This window comes from Dermacentor albipictus, chromosome 9 (genome assembly GCF_038994185.2).
Source record: "Dermacentor albipictus isolate Rhodes 1998 colony chromosome 9, USDA_Dalb.pri_finalv2, whole genome shotgun sequence".
Classification (NCBI taxonomy): Eukaryota; Metazoa; Arthropoda; class Arachnida; order Ixodida; family Ixodidae; genus Dermacentor; species Dermacentor albipictus.
Genome location: NC_091829.1, coordinates 22,700,610 through 22,719,011, shown reverse-complemented (window position 1 = coordinate 22,719,011; position 18,402 = coordinate 22,700,610). Strand labels below are relative to the sequence as shown.

Here is an 18,402-nt window from a genome sequence, read left to right as displayed (position 1 = left end):
CTGGATTACAGGAGACGCGGGAGTCATGCGGGGAAAACAAATAACATCGGGAGACGCCTGAGAGTCGCGCATCTCCAGTTTCAATCGCATCTACGGAGAGACGGACGAATTTGTGGGCTTTGCCGGCTTTGCCACGAGCACTGTCATGCAAACGGACATAGATAAACTTAGGCAACTCCTGAAACTGCAGTTTCTGTCCCAAAAATGTGTCATTCTGTATGCCACATGTTCTGTATATCTATGCAGCGTCACTCGGATTTTTCTTCCCTTTTCTCTTTCGTGCTTTAAACTAGTTTTTTTTTATGTGCGCGAGCAATGTGCGTAGTAAAATTTATTATATGTTTTGTACGCTACCCCGAAGTGCAATTTCTGTTTATCTGAGTATTGTTAGTATTTGTTTCTCCTTCTCATGCTTTAAACTACACTTTCTTTACACAATGTTTGATTATGTGTGCGAGATGAAATTTATACGATGTTCGGTACTGCTTATTTATTAGTAACCCTGTTTTGCAGCGATGATTTCTACTCATCTTGGCGGTATTCACCTGTACAACTGTCTTGTAGTGATGACCCCCTCCTCCCCACTTGTTCATTGCTACACTCATGGGGTCAATCTGTAAGATTTTGAGATGAATAAAAATCTATAGACGTTAGAACAAACGTCAGACTGTATGGATATAACGGAAACCAACATTAGGTTATACTAAATCCAGTTATTTAGCAGACTGATTTATTCGTATCGTGTGGCGGAAAAAACAACGAAAGAAAACCGTCATATGTGCTGTCCTGCGTTGAACTATTCGGCAAGACACGGTCAGCAAAGTTAGTAGGCAGGGCTTACGAAGAAAGATTCGGTCGCCCTAACCGTCTGATGGGGTAGCGCTAAAACACAAATATTCACGACCCGTAGAGTTTGTCCAAAATTCCTTTGTTCCTGCACAAAACGTGACGGCAGTGTGGCCCTGCGCCTTCGTGACGTCACATGCTTCACAACTTGTCCGACGCATACAGCAAAATTTTTGTCTTCGACCTCGTTTTTTTTCTTTTTTTTTTTTGAAGCGTTGCGTCAACTTCACTCTTTACTTACAGCGAAGCAGTTTAGGGGTGCCCAAACCAACGCCTCAGTGACGGTTGCCCTATGTGTAACAAAAATGGATATCGAAGGCTATGGTAATGCGGGCAGCGTACGCCGGATGTGACTGCGGAGCCGGAATGGAGGAGGCACATAGGTAGCCACCCTAATACAGGCGCGTTGTAGCGGAGCCAGCGCTGCGTGTAAGCAACAATACCTTGATTTGGGCGGGTTGGTTCATCTTGACGGTTTGCATAAAAAAAGCGCTAAAGACGAAGTCGAAGGAACACATACGACAGGACTGGCACTACTTAACACTGGCGTTTATTACAAACGGTCATCTATTTATTGTCTGCGCATCACCTACATCATTCACTCTTTGTCATACGCACAAAGATTGAAATCAATCGTATCATACATACGAGTGTATGGTCGATCAGTTCAAGTGTCTAGATATCTCCACAGAAACGTCACTTTTTCTTGCAAACTCAAAAGATGTACAGCTGACGCACTTGTCGCCTGCTTTCCTTATAAAATATGCCTCAACTATTTCTCTTTCTGTTGTTGTGTTTCCTTTCCTCCATTTCCTTTCCATGTAAACGTTCTCAAAGTTTCTCGGGTAGATTCCGCGCGGTGGTAACGGTGGTAAAGCCAAACCGAACCGAACCCTTCCGAAGGACATGCCGAAAGCCCTCGTACTACAGCTTCCCCGTCCGTGACGTGCGAGTCGCTCGGGTTAGCATACGCGTCTGCGAGGGTTTTTCTTTCCTCCTCAGACTCGATAAGCTCATCGGCCTAAACGCTCCGCCTGCCGCGCGACCGTCCGTTCGTGAAAAAGACGGGCGTCGACATCCGATCGACCGAACCCGCAATTCACCGCGCACCGTTTCTACACCGTTGCGTTCTAGTGTAGGCGCTGCGTGGCGATCGCGTTGACGGGAGGGCGGAAGCCCGAGAACGAAGTCGGCGACGTTTAAAAAAGAAGCGCAGCGTGACCCGGGAGTAGTATAAGAGCTGTCGCCCCCGTGATGACCCGGGGTCATGACCTCTCGTCTTCGCCGGAGCACAGCCGAGCTAGTACGCACGCATAAACACACACACACACACACACACACACACGGGCGAAGGCGGAAGAGGATATGTGAAGCGAAGAAAGCGATGGGCAACGGGCCGCATCGGGCGGCGGAACTCTGGCATATGGGGCGTGGTCGCGTCACATATCGAGCGCTGCCTTCGTGCGAGTTCCGTGTCGAGAACGCCTCGCTAGAAGCCGCGCTGCATTACGAGAGAGAGAGAGAAAAAGAGGTAGAGAGAGAGAAAGAAGACACTCAACCGTTTCCTTCGGTCACGGTGCATGCATTTGCATACTCGGCTTGTTTCTGCTAGTTCGATCGGATATTAAGGGGGAGATGCTAGTCGGAAAAAAAAAATGTACTAGTGATTTGAAAATACTGCCATTCAAAGAGTTTGTCATGTAGATTTCAAATATGTCAGTACTTCTTGCGTAACTACTGTATTATATTTTATGTCCTACACAACTACAAAATGTAGTAATATCTTTGGAGGCACTTTATTGCGAATAAAATTTTCACAAAAAGCATCGTGCTGTAGCTTATTTAGCTCGTTCTAGATCGCAGTGTGCCGATATCTATCCTAACAGCGTGTGCAATTACTGGAACTATGCAAAAGAAAAGAAAAGGACACTTTAACAAATTCAAGAGCGAGAGAAATATTCCCGGGCCAGCGCTGACATATTTTGCTCTCGTGCACATTTACATCAACTTCATATTTACACTGACGTCTCCGCCACACCTACATCATCTGCCATTGGTTTGTGGATTCAGTCTGCGAGTGTTACCATCTCTGCCGCTCTTCAGCTACGGCCGCTGAGCCAGCTGCACTGCAATTGTATCGTCATCTCTCTCTCTCTCTCTCTCTCTCTATATATATATATATATATATATATATATATATATATATACACACACACACAATAGCCGTATATGCTTAAAAATGTGCGATATTCGCCCTCTCTCCGCAATGCCGTGTCCGCTGAATTTTACGCAGTTCAATGTTCACGGGTCGGCAGGCACGCATTTGGACATATTAGCAGTAATGTTGAAAAACAGCGGTCGTTGGCGGCAGTGAACCTGGAAACACCTCCCCCGTGGAACAAATAGCGGAAGGCAAAGAAGGAAATGTCACGAAGTGGTGCTTGACAGGCTTCAAGCATTCAGCGGCGCAACGTCTACGATGCGTATCGGCGTCATTCTGCTTCGGTGCAAAGATATAAACCAGCCAACATACGAAATAGCCGACAAAAGGAAAAGACGAGAAGTCAGGGAAGTTAAAGAAGCACGCCTATGATTTTCGATATGCCACCCTTACGTTTAATTCCGTTATACGCGCACGCGCACACGCACACGCACACGCACACACACACACACACCATTTCGTGACGCGTGGGAACGTAGAGTCCGCCGGAACCCCATCATCCGGCACGTCAAAACAACGACGCGCGCGAATTCGACCGGAGACGCTGATCCACGGGGGAGAGAAACGAAGTAGACAGAGAAAACGACAACAACGTAGAACACGCACAGCACACCGCCAGCGCGATCCTCAACTGTGACGTGCGGCGAACTCCAAGCGTAAATGACGCAACTGCAAACTTCCGAGGGGAGGGGTTGACAACACCGCACGAGTAGAAAACGCAACGCGGCGTTGCGTAGGCGAGCGGGCGGGCGGGACCAACTTCACACGTCGTTTCTATCTGCCAGCATCGACCACTCTCGCAACTCGGCTCACGTTTCCTCTCCTCAGCCATTTACCACACGTCCCCCCCCCCCTTCCCCCCCAAACCCCGCATCGGTTGGAACAGTTGAACGGCGGCGAGAACACTTCCTTATTGACGAGAGCGAAGCGTCCGTCAGCTGTAGATAGAGCCTCCCCGACGAGCGTGTATATGCGCGTGTCGGCATCTCCGGCCTGCGGGGATTCGTGCCGGAAGTCGAAAAGCTGGCCTGCAAGAACTGTAGAAGATGTGAGCCTATTTGCCTTTACAACGGAGCAATAAAACCATATAACCGCCGTTGATGACGGGAGAGAAACAAAGTATACAGAAAACATCAACGCCGGTGTTTCCTCACGATTAAATTGATAAACCAAAAGGGTCACTTAGGCTGGGTGTTTGGTAACCGTGGCTCGTTGTCATGTTCGTATTATCACGCGTCGGTGTGGACGAAGGTAATTGAACACGGGAGCTGTGGCCGATCTGCATTCGACTGCTCTCGCAGCATCAAGGCTACTAGAGGGCATTCGGATTGAACTGCTATATGGTTGCTGGCCTGAACACATGCGTAAGCAAATTTCTTGCTCGCCCTTGAGGCTGATACATGGCATTGTGGTGCAGTCCGCCCACAGCTATAGCTCCCGTGTTCCAATTACTTTCGTCCGCAACTACATTGCTTTGCCTTTTGGACGGTCACTATTTTTCACCAGATTGATACTGCCATCGGTATATCTCCGAAACAAGTTCTGTGGGGATGGGGGGAAGGCAAGTTTTCTCGATGCGTTATTTGCACGGTACGAGGGTGAATCAGAAAGTGTTTGCCTCTATTTTTTTAGAAGCCAAAATAAGGTACATACAGGTAATTACAAATATACCCACTATTCTGAGTACCTTACACTATTTTTCCACACAGCCTTCACACCGGTTCAGACGTTTGTCCCATCGCGGGACTAAATTTAGATACCCCTGTCGTCAGTCAGCGGCGCACGTGGCATCTCCGAACGCTCGTTGTCATGCAAGACTTCGCGGCCTTTTGCGAACTCAGCACACCACCACCTCACACTTCTCAGAGCGAGACACCTTTCTCCATACGTGGGCTGCATTACCCAGTGTATTTCTATGGGTGGGTGTTCGTCCCTTGCTCCATAGAAAACGAATCGCACTCCGTTGCTCGTACGCCGTGGACGTGTGAAGCATAACTGCCATCTTCAACAACTGACAGCAGCGCCTTGCCACGGAGCTACCGGCAGATAAGGCCGGGCCGGTCCAAGAAAGGTCTACCGCTGGGAATGGATATGTTGACTTCGCATTTACAGCCGTAATTTTGTTAAAAAGAAAAAAAAATGGGGCTAAGACTGATTCGCCCTCGTATACATAATACGAACGTGGTGGGCAACACACCGCTGCACAAAGAAAGTCAAGGAACATTCAGACGCCTACAATTTTGTCTAGAGCGATGAGCTGCGATGCAAAAAGAAAGACAAAAAAAAAAGGAAGAAAAAGCATGCGCATTGCTGCCCGGTTTAAGACAATGCCTGTGAACAGAGGAAGGCATAAGGGCACGCGAATTCCAGTTTCTGTGTTGTGCTCAGCAGCGCAGCACGCGAGCTCTCTGTGAGATGTGTGCGGCCGCCTGTATTTTCTTTGTCCGTGTGTCTGATGTGCGTGCGCTACCGCTATTTGAAGACTGCCTATAAAATAAAAAGGAAGAAAAGAAATCTGCGAAGTAAGCAAATCCGAGCGACTCGTACATCAAAAACAGCGAAGCTATATTAGGGAAGCGCGTATGTGTGTGAATGTGAGTGTGTAAGAGTATGAGGGAACATTCAATAATCATTGTCATCCCTCTGTCCTTGAGCCATGCCAGCAATGTGACGGTATGTTCGCTTGACTGACTATATGCCACCGTTTATGAGACACAGGAGTGTTACTGTTATAGTCAGCAGGCTGTACAAATATTTCTGGGTGACAGCATGAAATTAGTTTATTTGGTGCGCGGAGATATCTAAACTACGTTAAATATCGGGAACGATAAGTAGTAAGATTTAGTGGAAGTGATGAAAAACTTAGCATATGAGGGTAAGAAAAAAGCGATCCCCATAGTACGTTAGCAACGAGGCACGTGTATGATCAGAAGCAGCCGCTCTACGTACCGCCAAGTCCTCAGGTGCGTAGCCGAACGATCAGAACACCGGATAATCCTTGTAAAAAAAATATCTACGGGCGAAGACTACGGCCTCCGAGATCGGTAAGCGGGGCAGGTATTGGATCTCGGAGGCCACTGGTAAAACCCGTGCGAAACTTTGTTAAGCGTAATGCACTGCTTGCTCGCAGTGCCTCGCAGCTGCTGTGTGCAAATCCCTTTACACACTTCATTCTACCCGCTGCGTATGGTTCTGGCGTTTGCCGTGCTGATTCATATCCATCTGTGCATCGCGTTTCAATACCCGGGGATATTCTATGCAGCGCACCGAAAGCAAGAACGGCGTCCATGGCTAAGAAGCAAGCTGCTGTCAAGTGTGAGTACAGCAATATGCTTAACACTGCTCAACTTCCATGAGGTTTAAGGCAGGTCGTATATAAGGTACTGAGATGACATACACTGCACCGTACTTCGTTGAATACCTCTCTTGCAAATCGTATGCGTATTTCGGTGTACTAATCAGGCGATCCGGTCACGCCTATTAGTGGAGCCTCTGAAGAAGCTTTATTACTTTCTCGAGAAGTGTGGTCAATGGGAAAACCTGACAAGCGTTCATTTTACAGTTTGGTTTGCTTTGGTGGTTATGGGTACGGCTCAACACACTACGGGGATTGGCCATGAATCGTGACAGACCGAGCCGTGCGCTAAACGAAGAGGTATGTGTACGCAATAGCGAGCTAAGAATTTTTGGCTGCGTGTCCTCTTCTTTCGTGTCTGTTTGTTGATCTATATCTTACGTTGTGTTCTCGTCCTGATATTCATAACAAGTATACATGTCGCATTGATTTCAGCACGCTCAGAGCAATCGTTCCTAACTGAAAGCACTTCAGAGGCCATTTACATGTTGCACTTGTCGTGGAAGCCTTAGGAGATGCACGCGGCATCACTTTACAACATGCTTAAGGTCACCTTGGGCTAGCCTAAGCCATATTTTGAGAACTGAAAACGCCAGTTTTATTGACAAACAAACAAACAAACAAACAAACAAACAAACAAACAAACAAACAAACAAACAAACAAACTGATTTGTGTTGCGTTCCGTCATTCGACAACGTTGGTTCGCGCGCATGTCACGAACGTTTCGCAGAGCATAGAGCAACGACAACACACACACACACACACACACGTGTGTGTGTGTGTGTGTTTGTGTGGAGAGAGAGAAGAGGAAAAGGGGGCCTCAAGTAAAATTTTGGGGGTCCAGCGTTCAAAGAGGCAGTTGCACAGGAAGGTTCCCGCGGCCGCTCACGATCGTCCGTAACGTCACGGACTCCCGGGTGGATCGTCACGCATGCGCAGTAGCGGCGAACCCAATGTCAAGGCACCCGGGTAGGCACGCTTGCATCATTTCGACCTAACGACGCCGTCACGTTCAGCGCTTGGTGGCGCAGCGCTACCCAGTCCACTGCGCGGAAGCGTGGTTGCTTTGAAAGGTTGCTCGCCGTCGGTTTTCGTGTCACAATGACGCTGCGTATACGGTCGTTCCCAGGCAGCGACGTTAATTGCGTGCACTGCGCGAATAGATAGATCGCAAGCAAAAATTTCACTCAAACCCTATTTCTTTTTCTTCTGCCTGTAAATACGTCTGATGGCACTTTCGTCCTCGTAACCTCAACTACATTGGCTGTAGTCAAGGTTTCGACGAAAATTCGTCTGGTCAGGCATTGAAGTGAAAGGAGTTTGGTCACAGACCAAGTCAAACGAACTTGGTCAGTGACTCCCAACTCTCTTCACATCATTGGCTACCAGGCCGTTAGCTCATGTGCCCCCTGTGCGACTAATCTATTTACAATATATTTCACGGTTAAATAAACGCCTAATTAGTGTTCAAGCCAGCATAACTTTAACGTCTCTCTAAAGGGATGCAAAAGAGAAACAGTGATAAAGTACTTTTTTTTAAACTAAATTCTCGTTCGACTTGGCGGACAGTTGTTGGTTACGAAAAAAGAAAATGAAGGCCAATTTAACTTTTTTTTTAAAAATCTCGCGCTAAACTCCAGCGCCGGTACGTCAGTCTGACGTCATGGATGTAATAACATCTTGTATTTGGGGCCGCTATGTAGAACTAACGTTCTGGAATTGCTAAGTTCGGTTTCGGGTAGCGCTAGAATACAACGTGGTCCTTCTTCGCCGATGAACAATTAAACCAGACGTGAGCGGGCACTGGCGAAATCCATGACGTCACGGCGATGACGTCATGACGTCGCGGGTTGGACGCCTTGATGCGCGCGCGGGTGCACGCATCGAGTGACAGATAGCATCGAGCGAGAAGTTCAATGCAACGTTGCCACCAGTCTCGTTTTTCCGTCTTTATTGACATACCAAGCGTGCTTTCATGGTAATACTGTGCTCTCCGATGTTCTAGAAGCATATTTTACGAATATAGCTAAACCTATTTTTTTTTGTTTATTGTCCCTTCAACTTCATGGGGAAAAAAGTGCATTATGTGATTTATTAGGCTGATATCCGTTTGTTAAAAAAATTCTTCAGGCCCTCGTATCAAAACTGCGCTATGATAAGTACTGTAATTCTAATTAAGCGCTTGTTCCTCGTAGCCTTACCCGGGCGCAGGAGGTGTCTTGATAGGCTTCGGGCTGGAGCTGTCCTTGCACTATCCGTTACCTGGGCTCGACGATCGAGAAAAATCCACCGGGGAACGTTTACCAAGTGCTCCGTTCTTTTGACAACGTGAGGTGCTTGACACCTGCTTTGGCAGGGCCCGGAACGCGGGAGATCAGACTTTATATACTTAGAAACGCTGGACTAAAGCCATACGTACCTGAGAACTACATCAGTTGGGTGACGGACAATAATATTTAAGAAACGTCGCTGTCAGTTCCTGCACTATGCAGCGTTGCAACATTTTATTCGATTTTCTTTAATTATTCAAATGCCTCGCGGCACATCTTTTCCGGAAAACGAAAAAAGAAAGTGTTCTCTTTAACACTGAACCACACTGTATACGTACATGACCCACGCGAGTGGCGTAGAGCTTGTGCACGATAGGAATAATTACGCAGCTTGCGAAGCTGATCGTGAATATTGACACGTGCGCTTATCTTTATCGGGCGACCACGTTTGGCCGCCTAACAAATGTTATCGCGCAGCGCAGGACGCGCCTGCATGTAAAGGAAGTTTCTGGAATGTTATCGATGTTGTCTTTCACCGCAACTTGTGTAATCTGATAGCATGTATGCGCGACGCGAATAGTTTAGAACTTTGCGGAAGACGCGCGGGTCCCATCGGTTAATCTGGAACATTCGACGACTGATCTATAAAAGCCGACGCGCTTGACTCGCAGATCAGACTTTTGACGATCGCCGACTGTGTTCGCCGCTCTCGTTGTGCTTTAAGTGTATAGCCTGTTTTGTGGGCACAGGTTCGCCCAATAAAAGCTAGTTTTGCCTTTCACGGTATTGCTACTGTGTTCTTTGACGTCACGACCACGTGACAATATATAGACAGCGCGCTGACGATCATCGAAGTTGCAAGTACAGATGGAGTGCATACAGTAATAAGTAGAGTTCGCAAGCATACAGTGCTAACGGGGAGCTAGAGCTCACACTGCACGCAACTTCAACGGCCGAGTTCGCCGGCTCGCCGACAATGGCGCACGAAGAATAGCGATCCCGGAAGCCCTGCAAGTGAGCGGGAGGGAGGGAGGCTTCGGATGGGTAAACAAACTCGCGTGACCCCCCTTGTCTTCGCGACGTACACAGTTTCGGTTTTTCTCTTCTCTCGGGCGTCCAGGGCTTCGTTCGTGTGGTACGCCTCGTTTGTCTGACTTCTTCCGGCGCGCATGCAGCATAGAACGAGCGTCCACAGTAAAACTCTCGCTCGTACGAGTTCCACAACTCGCGGATACGTTCGTGCAAAGGGACGCTCAAAGCGTAACACGTACGAAAATCAGTTTAGTAGAAATCGGTTTTTAGCACGCATTTCTTTAAAGCTTGCACCGAAGTTTCAAAGCACACTAAAGTCCGGCAACCAATACAATACCGATAACGATGACTTTTTTCCAGGTCTTGCCTGTATTGCCTGCCTCTGCAGCTTCTCTGAATGAACTTGCTTCAATCGGGTATACCCCCCTCTTGAGTACTTTAACCCTCAGAGGACCTCGAACGGAAGGATTGACGAGCAAATATTTTCGTCACCATGTTTTTCTTTCGTACAGTTTCTCAGAAAATTCGTAAACTTTACGAAAAATTCGTCAGAGTTGGCAGGCATGCAACCACTGTCAGGCCATATGCGTCTTGTGTTGTGCGTGCGCCAAAAAAAAAAGTTCGTATAATTCGTGCGATTAAATCGAACCTTTGTACGATTAAACCAGTTCGTAGTTGGCGCTCTGTGCGCGTGTGTCGTTCCCTTCATATGTCTCTTCTTGCACCCAAAAAAAGACAGTGTTTAGCAAACTCCGCCAACAGGCCCACGAAGAAGTCCCATTCGCATTTGTCGTGGCACCGGTGCTCCGTAAACTTTTGTGACCGACTGTACGTGCACGAACACACGGACGATATAACACACGCACGCACGCACGCCCCCACGATGGGGCTTCCGGGCAACGCGACGGCGGCGCTGTCTTAATGACTCTCTCCCCCCCCCCCCCCCCCCCCTACTCCTCTTCAAGGGCGATGGCGGCTGAGTGATGTGCAGTCAGTCGCGACGGCAAGCTGCAGTTCCGCCACGACTGCAAGCGCGCCTTCCAGCGATTCGGCGGGAAACGCGCAGAGCGACGCGCGGCATCGTGGCACGTGTACAGGGGAGGGCGCCATCATCAGACCCGCTTAATTGCATGCAGCAGCAGCAGAAGCCCCTGCCAACGCGCCGTGCGAGATCTCTCCCATACGGTCGTTACCGCGCGTACCGTGTTGAGGCACGTTTGCGAAAAGTGCTTCGGTGCCTAAACGCTTTTTTATATCGTTTGATGTAACCATTTCATCATTGAACGAATTATTGCTTGCGGAGAAGCTGCTGGCGACGCAGTGGTTGCTAGCACTTTTCGTTTTGTCGAAGTGCATCAGCCAGGCACGTATGCCTGGCTTCAAATACAGTTACATTATCTTGGGCATTCCCATACATATATGCACCATCTTGGGAATTCTCTGCCTTCATGCCACCGATACCCCAGCCGTCTGTTACTTGCCTTCATACGTGTCCCATAAAGTGTTGTGGCCGGCCGTATGTGCACTGTCCGAAGAGCTTAAAATAAATCGAATCAACCCATTACTTGGGTCATAAGATCTATTCACAATCTAGGGTTGGGTTCTCAAGATCTACTACAAGCTTGTCAATATCTGGGTTCGATTCTTAAGATCTACCCATAATCTGGGTTGGATTTTCAACATCTACACACAATTGGGTTCTCATGATCTACCAACAACCTAGCTTAAGTTCTCAACATCTGCCAACAACCTGAGTTGGGTTCTCAAGATCTACCCACAATCTGGGTTGAGTTCTCAAAAGATCCACCCACAATCTTGCGTTGGGTTCTCAAAATCTACCCACAATCTTGCGTTGGGTTCTCAAAATCTACCCACACTCTTGCGTTGGGTTCTCAAGGTCTACCCATAATCTTGCGTTGGGTTCTCAAGGTCTACCCACAATCTTGCGTTGGGTTCTCAAGGTCTACCCACAATCTTGCGTTGGGTTCTCAGAATCTACCTACAATCTTGGGTTCAACAGATCTACCTACTATCTTGGGTTTTCAAGACAGTGGTTAGATTTTATTTGAATTTTCAGATTTACTCAGGTCACTCGATCCGCACTGTCTCTTGGTTTATCCGCGATCGTGGGTATATGGGAGGATAGTGGCCGCGGTATTTCAATGGCAGGTTAGCGCACGGGTAACGCTAAATGTGGGGTTTCGACTCCTACCTTCCGCTAGCTGTATTTACGTCCGCTTTCATTTCACTTTTCCTTAGTATTCCTACACTATAAACACATAACAGGTAAGAGGAAGGCTTAGTTCGAGAGCTCCTATCCAAATTTGATGAGTCTTCTTGTATGTAAAAGGACAAAACATACGCGAGAACCCAGTGAATGTAGGGAGATTCGTGAAGCCCGTATTTATATTTCATAGAAAATTCTTGAAGATTGCAAGATTCAAATACTAAATTTACAACTATAACGCGGCAGTAAACATCGGCACCACAATTTCATAAGCTGCGCACATCGGGGCATCTAAAGTGGAGAAAATTGATGTATTGTAGAGCGCTCTCATATATACCACCAATCTGTGAGTAGGAAGTTTGCATGAACGTTGGTAATATCAAATTTGTGATCAAATCTTTGGCCATGGACAGTAGATATACAGACAAAAACAACGAAATGTAATTTGAGTTAACACTAAATTAATGTGGTAATTATTTAGCAATATCTATGTTGAACTGCCCACAACTGAAACTGCGCATTCTTGCTCACTTACCCGTCAGTTACCCGTGCAATTGCCCGTCATACGCCGCGGTAGCCATAGGTGGCGCTGGCTAACACTCCTGGCGTTACATCGCACACATAGATGTGGACGTGGGACCAGCCGCCGTCGCCGAGCAATTGGTAGTGCAACGCACGCGTAATGCAGAGTTTGTGGGTTCAGCTCCCACCGGTAGCAAGTTGTTCTTTCGTCTACTTTCATTTCCGTTTCGCTCATCATTTTCTACACTCCAATTAAGTATACCAACAGTCTCCCCTACGCTTTCCTTGGCTTCATAATGTGTTGGCCTCACATGCTCGTTAATTAAAAAAAAATCGGGCCCCTAGGTTTCTTCTCTCGCTCCGCGGATAAACGAGCATTTCGAGGTATCAAACTGTCGCCTTCGATACGTTGGGCATACGGTATGTTGGGTTAATTGTTGCGCGGTTTCTTCAGACAACAGGTTTTCGCGGCACTGCACGCAACTGCGCTAGCCGTGACGTAACACACTCGCGAGACTATCGTCGTCGACTGGCAGTGGCGGAGCGAGTGCGTAGATTAAAGGGGAGTGCCGCCTCTCGTGCAGTACAAGGAGCAACGCTGCCTTTCTCAACGGGAAGATGTGCCGCTTCTCGCTTCTCGGAAGAGCCACGTCGTGTACATAGATGGAGCTCTCCGTCTCTCTCTCTCGTCGACAACGTGTGTATATATATACGCGCGCATAGCCCCGAGCACGTGATCCGATGCGAAGCAGTTAAGGGCCCTCTTAATTTGGTACGAGCCGCGTCCGTATACAGCCGACTGCGAAAACATTTAGGAACACGGAAGCTGTGCGCGGAGAGGCTGCGTTTTCTTTCCCTCGCGGCTGCGCTGTAGGCGGGGTGACCGATGGAAAGAGCTTGGAACGCCTGCCAGACGACGGGGACACGCGAGGGTAGTTTCGGTGTCAGAATGCCCCTGGACTGGAAATTTCTTCTTCTTCTTATTATTATTGTTATTATTATTATTAACATCTTCATTAAGCGCGACTTGCGCTTATGCGGGCACGATATGTGTAATAAGTTGTGAGCTGCTGAAATAAAGTATGTATGTATGTATGTATGTATGTATGTATGTATGTATGTATGTATGTATGTATGTATGTATGTATGTATGTATGTATGTATGTATGTGTATGTATGTATGTATGTATGTATGTATGTATGTATGTATGTATGTATGTATGTATGTATGTATGTATGTATGTATGTATGTATGTATGTATGTATGTATGTATGTCTTTCCTGAGAACATTCGCTCTGCGCGGAGGTTAATGGGAAAAAAATTAGGTGACATCTGGACTCTGAGATTATTATTTGCATAGAGCTAGTGACACATTATATCCCTGCATTTGTTTGTATCGTCTAATACTCCGGTCACACGGGCAACTTTCGATCGCGATCGAGCCCGATCGGGATTAAATAGCTCTATCGCGATCGGCTCCTTTGCGCAAGCTGTGGTGGGGAGGGGCAACAATGCCCGGTAGAAAATTTGGATCCCGATCGGGGCTGGATCGCGATCCGAAGGGGATCCTTGTGGCTGGGGTATTAATATTTTCCACGTGATAATTGGAGTTGTTGCGTTAACTGCCACGGAAATGGTTTACACGTTATAAGTAACAAGAGAACAACAGGGGCCCTATAAAAAGTCTCACGGTACCCTGAAAAAAAAAAGTGCCCGTACCTATAGTTGTATGCAAGAGCGTATGTATTTTATGTGTACTAAAATTCGGCATCATCCGAGGAACGACCGAAGTTGAGGATGTCGGAGTAAGGTTGGAGGTGGACTCTGTCCTTCTAGTGTCTTCGACATGAACGAAGAACGTCGCGACAGTAATAGTCGTGCATACTGGGAGTATTATATCCGCCACCACCGCGTGCCACTTCCAGACCCCTTGGTGACTGCTACTGTCAGTGTGCCTGCAGCCGTCACCAGCCTCGGCTACTACGGTCACGTGGTTTGGTACGGCAATGAAATAACTCTAGAACAAGGTAGGAAGCAAGGGTGAAGGAATGGAGGAATAATAATAATATTTGGGGTTTTACGTGCCAAAACCACTTTCTGATTATGAGGCACGCCGTAGTGGAGGACTCCGGAAATTTTGACCACCTGGGGTTCTTTAGCGTGCACCTAAATCTAAGCACACGGGTGTTTTCGCATTTCGCCCCCATCGAAATGCGGCCGCCGTGGCCGGGATTCGATCCCGCGACCTCGTGCTCAGCAGCCCAACACCATAGCCACTGAGCAACCACGGCGGGTCAGGAATGGAGGAAGGTAGCAAGGTATGAAGCGAGGAATGGGGAAGGTAGCAAGGTATGAAGCGAGGAATGGGAAGGAAGTAATGAGGAGAAAGGAAGCTATATGTAGAAAGGAAGGCAGCCAGAGGGAGAGAAGAGCCGCAGAAAGGATGGAATGGAGCAAGTAAGCGAAGTGGGAAGGAAATAATCACCATGGGAAGGAAGAAATGGAAAGAAAGGAAGCTAGTTAAGAAGGAAGCAAGAACGTAATGGGGAAATGAATCAAATAATGAAGAAAGGAGGCTACGAGTGGCGAGACATAAAAGGGAAGAGTGACTTCAGACTTCATCGCAACTAAATTTTGCCCTCGTAATCGATAGCCAGTCGTTAAAAAGTACTCGGGGAAAAAGAAGGGAGAGAAAAAGTTGCAATATACGATTTCCCGCTTAAGCGAACCGCGAAATTTCCCGACCATATATGGCAGGCACGTATGCGAAATTCGCTCGTCAAGCAGACAGAGCAGCACATTAGCTGGGAGTTCATGCCCGCGGCTGTTGAATTGCATGCGCGATAATATTATAAAGACGGAGGATGAGGATAGACATGATAATTTTGACCATGTACCCTTACATATTCTGTACTACTATAAACCTTGTACCAAATTCGTCATGTCCCCCTCTCGTATACTTTCCCCTGACTACTTTCTTCTCTTAAAGTCAAGTTTTCTTTGCCTATACTGCCGGGTTCGCAGCTGAGTACGCAAAGGTTCTGGATTGCATGATAGATAAAAGTTGTGACCTTCGCGGCGGACAAGCACACACATTGCACGAGGCTGCACGCTGCATGTAATGAAAGTAAGCTCATGTTGGTATGTGTATAGGATTTAATATGCGCCGCTTCACCTGGACTCCAACGTGCGCGTTGGACTTGCGTGATGTTTTTTGCTCTTTCAAGGTTGAGTCTTTGTTTTATTATTTTTTACCCACCGCGGTAGCTTAGCGGCTTCGCCGTTCGTCGCTGCTGCTGACACCCTGCATGGCACAGATACACATCGACTCGCTCTCGAACTCGTGCCAGGTCAAGTTGCGTTTGGCAGTCGTTCCGTCGCGTTCGCTAAAGCGGGTCACGAGGCACGGCGAGACGGCGTCACATGGTCGCTGAGTGCCGATAGACACAAGCGGCGAGCCAATAATAGGGCGGCTAAGAACGGCGCCATCGAGAACGCCGCAAAAAAAAAAAAAAGCAAGATTTCTCAAGCCCCCGTGCCGACATCGTCTACATTCACTAGTGACTAGTGCGACGCATTGTTGCGCAGGCTAGACCAACCACGCCTTGAGCTCTTAGAAGAACCGTTCGAAATAAATAAATAAAATAAGAAAGTAAGGAAGAAAGAAGCAAAAGTTAAGGTTGGCAGCGTTAGAGAGGCAGGCGTAGCTCTTTTTTTGTTGTTGTTTTCCACTTCTTTTTATGTTAAAGAAACAACGAAATGCCAGAACAAGAAATGTATCCTGAAATTCGTAAAGTACGACTTGCACACTACCTACAAGACATGATAGCTTCGGATTGCAATTCGAATATACGACAAAACACGATACTGTTCCGCGGAAACTCGAACACAAACCCCCTTTTCCAGTTGCCCTGTTTTTGGGTGAGCACGCCACGAAAAAACCCGACCAACTATAGAGGCCAGCAGCTTCTCTGTAAAAACTAAACTGTACAGGCATGCGTGCTTCTATAGAGGCTCCCAACCTGAACTCACTTTCCTTTGCCGCGGCCGCCGTATGCCGAAGTGGTGAACCGGAACGCGTGCATGGCACATCGTCACGAGACTATATGGTTAGTCACAAATGCTTGGCCGAACGCTTGGGTGAGTCGCGCGTATATGCGTACTCGTGAACAGCGAAGTCGGCAGACCGCAGCATCGATCTACGGTGGTTAGCCTCGTGTGCCTAGCGTTGTTTTGTTCTCTGCAGCGGTTTATGTGTACGTTTAAGCAGCCTGCACCGGCCAGGAGGTGCTGTAAGGAATCCACCGTTATCACTGGATACCGGAACTTTAGGCAAAATACCATGTTTTTTCTTACGTACTTATCTGGCATATTCAATGTATAAGCACAAACTATGGACCTAGAAGCACTTTAGTGGCACTTTTATTGTGTCTAAATGCCTTTTTTTTCGATGTTGGTGTCTATATTGGATTTTCTGAGCCTACAAATGCCATCTTCCGTGTTTTGTCTTAGCCTCACTTTGTTTGTAATGCTATCATTCACTAGGGAACTTTGCTCGAGGCAACCGATTGTTACCCACGTACATTTTTGTCGGTGTAAAGGCTCTATCAATAGCTTCGCCGCAGACGAGATCATCGCTGTGAGAAAGACTCAAGCTGCGCTGCGCGACAATTGAAACACTTTCAGATGACTGTAGGCGTACTTTGCGCCCACTCCACGTTTCTTTTTAGCCGATTTCGCCGAGATACTCGAATGATGGGGCGCAATCGACGTTGACCCGGAATGCACAGATAATTTTGGACGTTCAGGAGAAGTTCGTCAACAGCCCCAAACCAGACCTGCTGCTGATGGAATGCGAAACTTCAGTCTGTCTCGTACGAAAAATCCCGGGTTTTCGGTATACCGAAAGGATAGTCGAAGATTCTGACCCGGCGAACATTCTGTAATTGGATCATCGAACGTTCTGAAGCACAAATATGTGCCGCTAACTTCGGTGGATGTTGAGCACTCTTTTCCTTCATAGAAACACCATAGGGTTTCCTGCAATAATCACTAGAGGAAACTGTGGCGCTGTGATCGCTCAGCCACCGTGATAATGATGGGTAGTGCATGGATGTGTCAACTTCGTGCTTCGGGCTTCAGAGGTTCTTGTGGTTTCGTTTATTATACGCTTTATCTCGGCCTTCAGTGGCATATGCGTAAATTTCTTAAGTGGCTATGCAATACTTTATTGCTTTAGCGTAATGGCAGTAACGGTTACTTAGAGTACAATGGTAATGATGGAAACTTTTGCAGCACGCCGCCGCCCATAGCTGTGCTGCAACATTGAATCAGTCGCTAAGCCTTACAGGGAAACGCATGCGAGTAGCGCCGCGGGCTTCCCATTGTTTTTAGGAGCGCGCCTCATCACGAATTATGCGGTTCGGATGATTGTTTCGCGCTTCTTCTTTATTGAAGCGTACGCCGTTCTGCATGTTGTATGCGCGCGATTCTAAAGAATGCGTGGCACTGTTCGCTTCACTTTGCTGAGTGCTTCAAGCCTCTGCCTTGCGGGGGTACGACAAGCCACTGCTCCTGCCCCATGCTGCCGCTGGAATCGGCCCACTTTTTTTTTTCTTTTTTGCTGACGAACACGGACACGAAAAACTGCCGTCCAACTGGAGGCTAACAGCTTCGCTGTTAAATGATCACTTTGCAAAGTCACGGAGACATTTGTCAAAGCCAGAAGGACGTAGTTAACCATGTACTACCCATGTACTACCATGTACTACCCATGTACTACTACTCGTACTAATCCATGTACTACCCATCACTCCCACCGCTGGCTGAACTGTCCTGCAGCTCCCGTGTGCACTAGCGCCACAGTTCCCTGTGGTGATCTCTCTGCGAGAAACGCTGCGCTGTCGCCAGAATGTGCGCCGAACGCG

The 18,402-nt window shown here is 47.7% G+C and overlaps 2 protein-coding genes across 3 annotated transcripts in view; one reads left to right on the top strand and one right to left on the bottom strand.

Moving 5' to 3' along the window:
* The window catches only part of LOC135901959 (serine-rich adhesin for platelets-like), a 184,422-nt gene that overhangs the window by 29,126 nt on the left and 136,894 nt on the right, over nucleotides 1–18,402 (top strand). Inside the window, exons 2-3 of one of the 2 annotated variants that reach the window (XM_070525667.1) lie at nucleotides 6,330–6,382; nucleotides 6,630–6,722. The gene's annotated coding sequence lies outside the window, so the exon portion shown is untranslated. The remainder of the gene's footprint in view (nucleotides 1–6,329; nucleotides 6,383–6,629; nucleotides 6,723–18,402) is intronic. The other variant, XM_065431816.2, reaches the window with a different exon arrangement.
* The window catches only part of LOC135901962 (dihydropyrimidinase-like), a 54,982-nt gene that overhangs the window by 30,837 nt on the left and 5,743 nt on the right, over nucleotides 1–18,402 (bottom strand). The window lies entirely within an intron of this gene.